A 7,640-nucleotide genomic window follows, 5' to 3' on the forward strand; every position below is an offset into this window, starting at 1 on the left:
CTGTGTCTTTTCAGTGGTGCATTTAGTCCATTCACATTTAGGCTGATTATTGAAATGTGATTGTTTTTCCCTGTCATGAGATTCTTATAAAGTTTTCTTTGTTTGCTTGTTTTCTTTTGGCTTTGGAATTAATGTGTGTGTGTGTATTCAAGTTTCTTGTTGTGCTGTATACTTTACTGTATTCTGTACTGATTCTGTGCCCTGCTGTACTCTTGAAAAGTGTGTGATCAATCTTTTTATTCTTTCTTCTGTGCTTAATACCTTTTTAAGTGTCTCCTGTAGAGCTGTTCTGGAAGCTGCATAATCTCTTAGAGATTGGCTGCCTGGGAAGGATTTTAATTCTCCATCACTGATGAAGCTGAGCCTGGTTTGATAAGAAATTCTTGGTGTAAATTGTTTATCTTTGAGGACTTTGAATATAGGGCTCCAATCCCTTGTTGCTTGTAGTGTTTCTGCTGATAGGTCTGCTGCTATTCTGATTGGTTTTCCACAATAGGTAGTCTGACCTTTCTCTCTTGCTGCCTTTAGGATTTTTTCTTTTGTGCCTTCTTTGTGTAGGCAAATTACTATGTATCTAGAGGTTGGTCTTCTCATTTGATATCTTTTGGGGGTTCTCTATTCTTATGTTTGGCTGGTCCATCTCTGGTGAGATGGGGAGAGTTTTCTTGGATTACTTCCTGGAATACTTGCTCCAAGTTGTTCTCCATTTCCCTTTCTGTTTCTGGGATACCAATCAGGCATAGGTTTGGCCTCTTGATATAATTGCACATCGCCTGTAGGCTTTGTTCTTTCTTTCTGAGTCTTCTTTCTATGATTTTTACAGATTGGGTTAATTCCATGTTCTTGTCTTCAAGTTCTGAGGTTCTTTCTTCATCTAGATTAATTCTGCTTTCCATGCTTGTCATCTTGTTATTTATTTCCTGGATGAAATTTTTTATTACAGAAATCTCTGTTACAAGTCCTTTCAGTATTGCATCTTGTCTTTCTTGAGTACTATTCACACTTTCCAACCGTTCCCTAATCCCTGTCATATTCTGGAGACAGTCTTTGGTGACTTCCATTGTTTGGGTACCAAGTTCTGATTTTTCAGGAGATTTGTCTTTGGTACACTTGGAATTGCCTGAGGTCTTCCTTTGACTTCTCCTCATTTGTGATGGATCTCTTGTTTTTCTCTTTAATTCTGCTATTCAGTGCCAGTGGAAGAAACTTTCCCTTCTGACGATTGCTCAGACCTCTATTCTTCCCTGATCCGGGCTCTGGATTTGTTCTGTTTTGAAATAGGATGGTGCATGGGAAGCTTTGCTGTCTCTTGTAGTTTTTGAAATTCAAATAAAGTGGGGGATGGGGCACTATGAATCAGATGCCACTTGTAAATGAAAATGTTCACTTACTGTGGTATGAGTTCCCTGAGACCCACTCCCCACCACCACTCTATATGATGATACAAAGCAGAAACCAATACAAAAGCAATTGAACACATACACACACACACTTCTAAGCAAATTGTAATAACAACAAAGTGAAACAAAAAAATCAGCAACAAAAAGACCCCCAAGAAAGCTAAACACACACACACGCCTAGCACAAAGTAAATAGAGAAGAAAAACAGACAGACCAAAGTGGGGGGGAAAGGGGGATTCAAGTTGAACCCTCACACATCTATTGGCTGTCCCCATAAACTATAAAAAATGAATATAAAAAAGACCCAGAAGAACAAAAGAACAAAAATCAACAACCACAACAAAATCAAAAGGTGAACACTCAATCATTCACATACACACAAAAACAGAAAATGACAAAAGAAAGAAACAGAAAAATAAAAGAAAAAAAAATTTTTGGTCAGGGATGCAGATCAAACTCTCACATACACATTCATACACAAAGGAAAAATATTTTAAAAACAGATGAACTAACAAGCAAACAGTCAAAAAATACTTTTTTAACTAAAAATTTTGAAAATTTAAAAAACGACCAGACAAACAAACAAACCTGCCCTTTTGTGGCAGGCTCTGCAATTGTTCCTTTAATCAGGTCTCTCCTGCAGAGCCACCTGTTTCACTCTTTCCTCAGGGTCTGGAGCAGGGAAGGAGGAGAGGTCGTGGAAGTGGGCTGGCTGCAGCCCTCCCCTCCCACCCTCCTATGGTCAGGGAGATCTCCTCGCGTCAGAAGGTGCAGTATTGTCTCTTCCCCAGCTATGTACTCACAGGGAGTGCCCCAACCAGGCCTATCCTGGAATGGAGCTCTCGTATTGCAACTGACGTCCAGGTTCCACCTGGGTTTGTCCCTCTCAGTGGTGGCCCAGCTGTGTGGGTCTGATGTTCAGAGGATTGCTGGAGAGGAGGGAGTTTGGGTCAGCCCTCTACTCACCACTGATCTCTTTGGAGTTTTTCCTCCTCCTTCTGGTCACACCCTTTGTCCCACGACTGGATCAGGGTAGGGGGTGGAGCACCTGGAAGTCAGCGCTCGTCAGGATCAGGTCCCTTTGAGGTGTGTGCTCTCGGGATATTCCCTTTGGGCCACAAACCCTTAGTAGTTGATCTGCCGGTCACAGAGATTGGGTCTACTGCTCCTTGGGAACAAGTCAGGGGACTTTCCCGCCCCATCTTCAAGATGGTGGTGGGAGCCTCTCTTGTCCTCATCCATGGGAACTTGCCTCTGGACTCCGGCTGTAGCCCCTTCCGGCGCCCCACAAGGTGCTGAAGTGATGAGGCAAAGTCCGGAGGAGTCTCTCTCCTGCTTCAATGGTGAGGGAGTGCCTGGGGCAATAGTGTCTCCCTGCCACTTTTCCCTTGAAAAACTTCTGTCCGTTTTGAAAAAAAACAATATATGGACTTTGCAGCAAATTGGATGGATTTGGAGTCTATCCTTCTCCGTGATTTATCACTGAAACAAAGAACTGAATTCCATGTGTTCTCACTCATAAGGTGACCTTAAACAATTATAATGCTATAAGAAAGCAAGTGGCAGTGGTGGAAAACTGTCAGGGGAGAGGGATTGGGACTGACAGTTGAGGGAAACTGCCAGGGGAGGGAGGGGCATCCCTCGTCCACAAGGGTACCTGCATGATCAGTGTTTGTAGACCTAATCCTGAATTGTACCCCACATCTTTATAATACATAAATAAATTTTAAAGAGAAAAAAGAAAAAAAACAACAGTGCTCCACTTCCGTGACCCGGGAAGAGCCAGGGATGGAGTAGACCAGCTGCAGCACCTGTGGCTGCACCAGGGGCCTGGCCACCCGCTCACAAGTCCCTCTTAGGCCGTCTCTCCCAGTGTTTTCTTGCCAGGGAGGGTTTGTTGATTAAAAAAAAAGAAAGAAAAGGAAGAGAAATGGCACTTAGCTTCTGTGTTCAGGGAATTGCTAGAGTCCAAGCCCAGATGCCATGGCACCAGCCGCTGCCCCAGGAGAGCCCTGGCTACCAGCTTCGTAGCCCTCACTCCGTCAGCCACTCACAGTCCACTCGCTCACCAGCACATACACCAGATTTTCCATACACTCACTCACTCACACGGGGACTCGCATAGTTTGACTGGCTCAGGAACCATCTTCCCGCCTCTTTGTGTCCTCTCGTGGAATCTGATCATCTAGTTAGGAAAAATGGTGAAATAGGCAAGGACAAAGGGGAAGGCAAAAAGCTAGATATATGAGGGTCATAGTAAGCACGGAAGGACTCTCCTGTAATACTAGTTTCCGTTTGCAACAGCGTAAAAGCATTACCTCAGAGCACCTACCCACTGATTCAACTCCTATACTCCTCATCTACAGGTTGGAGTTGGCTGCATGGAGCAGATAGCTCAGTTCAGTCATGCTAAGGGAAGATCCAAGACACAGGATGGAGACATGAGACCAGTGATGTGACTCTCTGTGGCATGGGCTGAAGTCTCATGGAAGGGGGGGAGGAAGAAGTTCACTAGTTGCTGGATTGGATTGCTAGACAAATCAGAGATTCAGAGATTCAAATCAGGATTGAATTCCTTAAAACAAAAGTGTGAATGACTTTATGCCAATGAGTTTACCAAATGGAACTATTTGAGCTTTTTCCTTCATTATTCTTATTGTGCTTTTTATTGATGCTCAACATGTAATATTCCCTAAGAAACCGACATTTTTTCTCTACAATACTGAGCTTTAGCATGAGGTGAATTTTTTGCAAGTTTGTCACATAACTTAAAATACTGTAGACAAAATATCAATTATTGAAAGAACTTTTAAATGTCTAAATTGAATTACTTCATTGATGGTATAAAGTTCTTAAACTTGATCATCAAAGTGAAGTTAGTATTGAGCAGTAGTTAGTAGTCTTGAAATCAGAGTCCCATACAAATTCTACCTCCATTATAATTCAGGAAATTATATTTAGGAAACTTACTTGAATCTCTGAATCTATCTATCATTTATCTATCTATCTATCTATCGATCTGTCATCTATCATCTGTGTGTGTGTGTGTGTGTGTGTGTGTGTGTTTGTGTGTGTGTATATATATATATAATATAAGTCCAGAAAATGTGGCTCAGACATTCATATATATGTATATATATGCATATATGTATATATAATATGATCTTTATATATAATCTTTATATGTAATATAAAGACGTATACATATTTATATATAATGTGTATTTTATATATATATATAACTCATATGTATCTCCTAGTCTCATTCTTGACAAATATGAAGAAAAAGTAAGTTAAAGGTATTATTATAAACATTTAGAGATAACGAATAGAGAACAAAAAGATAATTCTCCAAAATATTAAGCTTGAAAAACTCAAAAAAATAGTGCATGGTAATCTATTTTTCAAAATAATTTGCTCCCTAAAAATGATTGTTTTCTATTTCTGATATGTTAGAAATTGTAGTGGAGTGTTAGTCCCAGCAATATTTTGCTAACATAACTTTGGAAACTCAAAATAAAAACGAATAGCAGCAGTAAATTCCCTTACCCATGAAGTGTGCTATGAAGACTTGATAGTTTCAGTGAGAAGATGAAAGAGTTGTGAAGGAATAAAACTCTTAAAATTTCATTCGATAACATTTTTAATTTTTTTGAAAAGATGATAGCTTTTCAAAATCCTTTCTCTAAAATTCTCTAAATTTTCAAGGAAAAGATTGTGAAATAAGGTAATATTGATCATTACTATCATTTCAAAGGAAAAATATTATCTCAAAGTTTAATGACCATGATGTTCTCATTATTTTCCCATATGACTAAGCTACTGCAAGCCCATAAACAACATAATGAAATGAAATCCAAAACATTTTTTTAAAAGATACACCCAATTGTTATAAATTAGCATTTGTTTTAGAGATTTTAATAAGATAAGAAATTTTTACATTATACAACTGAATAATTTTTTTTCAGGTTTTGTGACATATATCTTCTGGATATAATGATATGCTTATTAAATCTGCAAAGCATAAATAAAACCAAAAACTGCTGATTACTATATTGAGTACTATATTGAATAACTACCACCCATGCAAAGAAAAACTAAAGCAACTTTATTTTTGTCTCTGTTCATCTAAATATTGTCTGTGACTGGTTCTTCTCTCACCTCTGAATAAAATTTAGGACAAGTTCCATTGCTCCTTGTTCATTAGAGGTTCTAAAAGATCCTCTAGCCAGTAAATATGTCTAGTTAAAGATGACAATAACTTTTAATTTCGTCCAAAGTTACACTTCTACTTAATAATCTGGGAAGGCATTACAGAGGTGAGATTGAGTTGTCATTTTTTTCCTCATGTTATATTCTTGAGAGCTACTTCTAGTTTTTTTGAGCCTGGCAGAAATTAAAACCAAATTAACTCTGGTCAATCCATGCTCCCTTCTGGCAGAAAAGATAGATTCTCTGTGGTTCAAAAGCTGAGAGCTGACTCAAGAGACCAAGGGACGGTGAAAGAGTAGTGATGTTCTCTGTGTCCTTATAACATATCGTAGAACTTCTTTTTCTGCATTCAAGTCAAAGAACGGTTCCAGAAAATAAATGCAGCTGAAAAATCCCCAACTGACCTCCACCAAACCATCTGGTGCCCAGTAAAGCCCTGAAGACCACCTACCTACCAATTAAGGTAATAAAACTACCAATTAAGGTAAAAAAAAAAAAAAAAACTACCACCTAAAACTACCAATTAAGGTAAAAAATCAAAGGTAAAAACTGGGGAAAATGACAGATATTGACTAAGTCAATGGCCATTTGGGGCCAATTGTTACAGAGGTTGTGGTTTGGCTTCGGAGACTGGCTGCAGAGTTAGTGGTTAGGATCCTGAGTTGGCTGCTGCAGAGGTATGCATCACAGTTCTATTGTCATGGGTAGACTGTTTTTCCTGTTTGCAAATTCAGTCTCTCCCTAGCTATTGTTTTTTTTTTTTTAACCCAATTGTCCAGCTTCTAAATATTTTAACATCTTTGATTGTCTGCCATACACAATGTATAGAAGAACTCTTTAGATCTCAATATAGCTCACTTCCTTTCCTCTGATAAATAGATAGGAAAAAAAATGGATCCTCTCACTCCAATCAGTAATTGTTTGGGGAAATGTCTTGGTTCCAGATTACATAAGATAGAGGCTACCTGCGTTGGTCCTGTTTTTAGAGCATGGTTTCTTTGAGTGGTTAAAACCCTGGCGGTGCTCTTCCACCATGAAAAACTCTGGGAAAGACAACTATGCCTTCAGATATTCCAGCCAGTTCTCCAGGCTCCATAGCATGCAGCTTAAGATCTAACAAGCATATTAAGAAGGAAGTGAAAAGTGTGTATGAGTACACGTTCGGGCTTTGGGCTACTTCACTCTGACATTTGGAAGTTTTCAGTTCTAGCTCCCTGAACTCCTAAACAGCCCAAGCGCTCAGTGAGTGTTCCCGGAAAAAAACTGGCTGTGGTGTTGAACGCCTGCAAGTTTTGAATTTGTTAGTACCCATGCCTCATGACTGAAAACACTTTACTGATGTATCTCCCAGCAGGATTTTTCTGTCTTACACAAGCACAGTTGTTCTTACTCAGAACATAAGAAGGTGCCTACAGGGGAAAAGTAGCCAGATATTACCAAATTAGCAAATTTTAGTTTACCCAATATTTGTTTTTCAAGCCTACAATGTCATTACAATAAGTTATGCATTTCAGTCAGCTTTTAAAAATCTATTGTACCAAGAGCATTAGTCTCCTGTGACCTACTTAAGTCAGACACAAAATAATTAGTTTTTTTTAAGGAAGGTGTTTATACTAATAACTTTTCAATTTCAACTTAACATCACAAGGTTTTTCCTCACATTTATTAAAATTATATTTTGATGTTCCCATATACAGTGAGATACCTGATTCACCAAACCATTATACCTACTCATTGTCCTATGGTATACAAATGACCCCTAGTATGACTAAAATCAACCACATTATTAATTTAAATTCTCGTGTTGCTCCACATTTAATTTATATTTTGTCTATGTGTATATATATATATATATATATATATATATAGTCAAAACCATATGAGCAGATATATAGCTCAACTTCCTCACCTACTGTATAGGGTGCTTGAAAAACAAGAAGAAAAGCATTTGTGGGTTCTAGTCATGTTCGTTCATTTCATGCACCATCATAAAATCTCTCTCTGGTTGGCACGGTTAAAATGGGAAA

This window comes from Carlito syrichta, unplaced genomic scaffold, assembly GCF_000164805.1.
Source record: "Carlito syrichta isolate Samal-C Ts95f unplaced genomic scaffold, Tarsius_syrichta-2.0.1 Scaffold314006, whole genome shotgun sequence".
Lineage (NCBI taxonomy): Eukaryota > Metazoa > Chordata > Mammalia > Primates > Tarsiidae > Carlito > Carlito syrichta.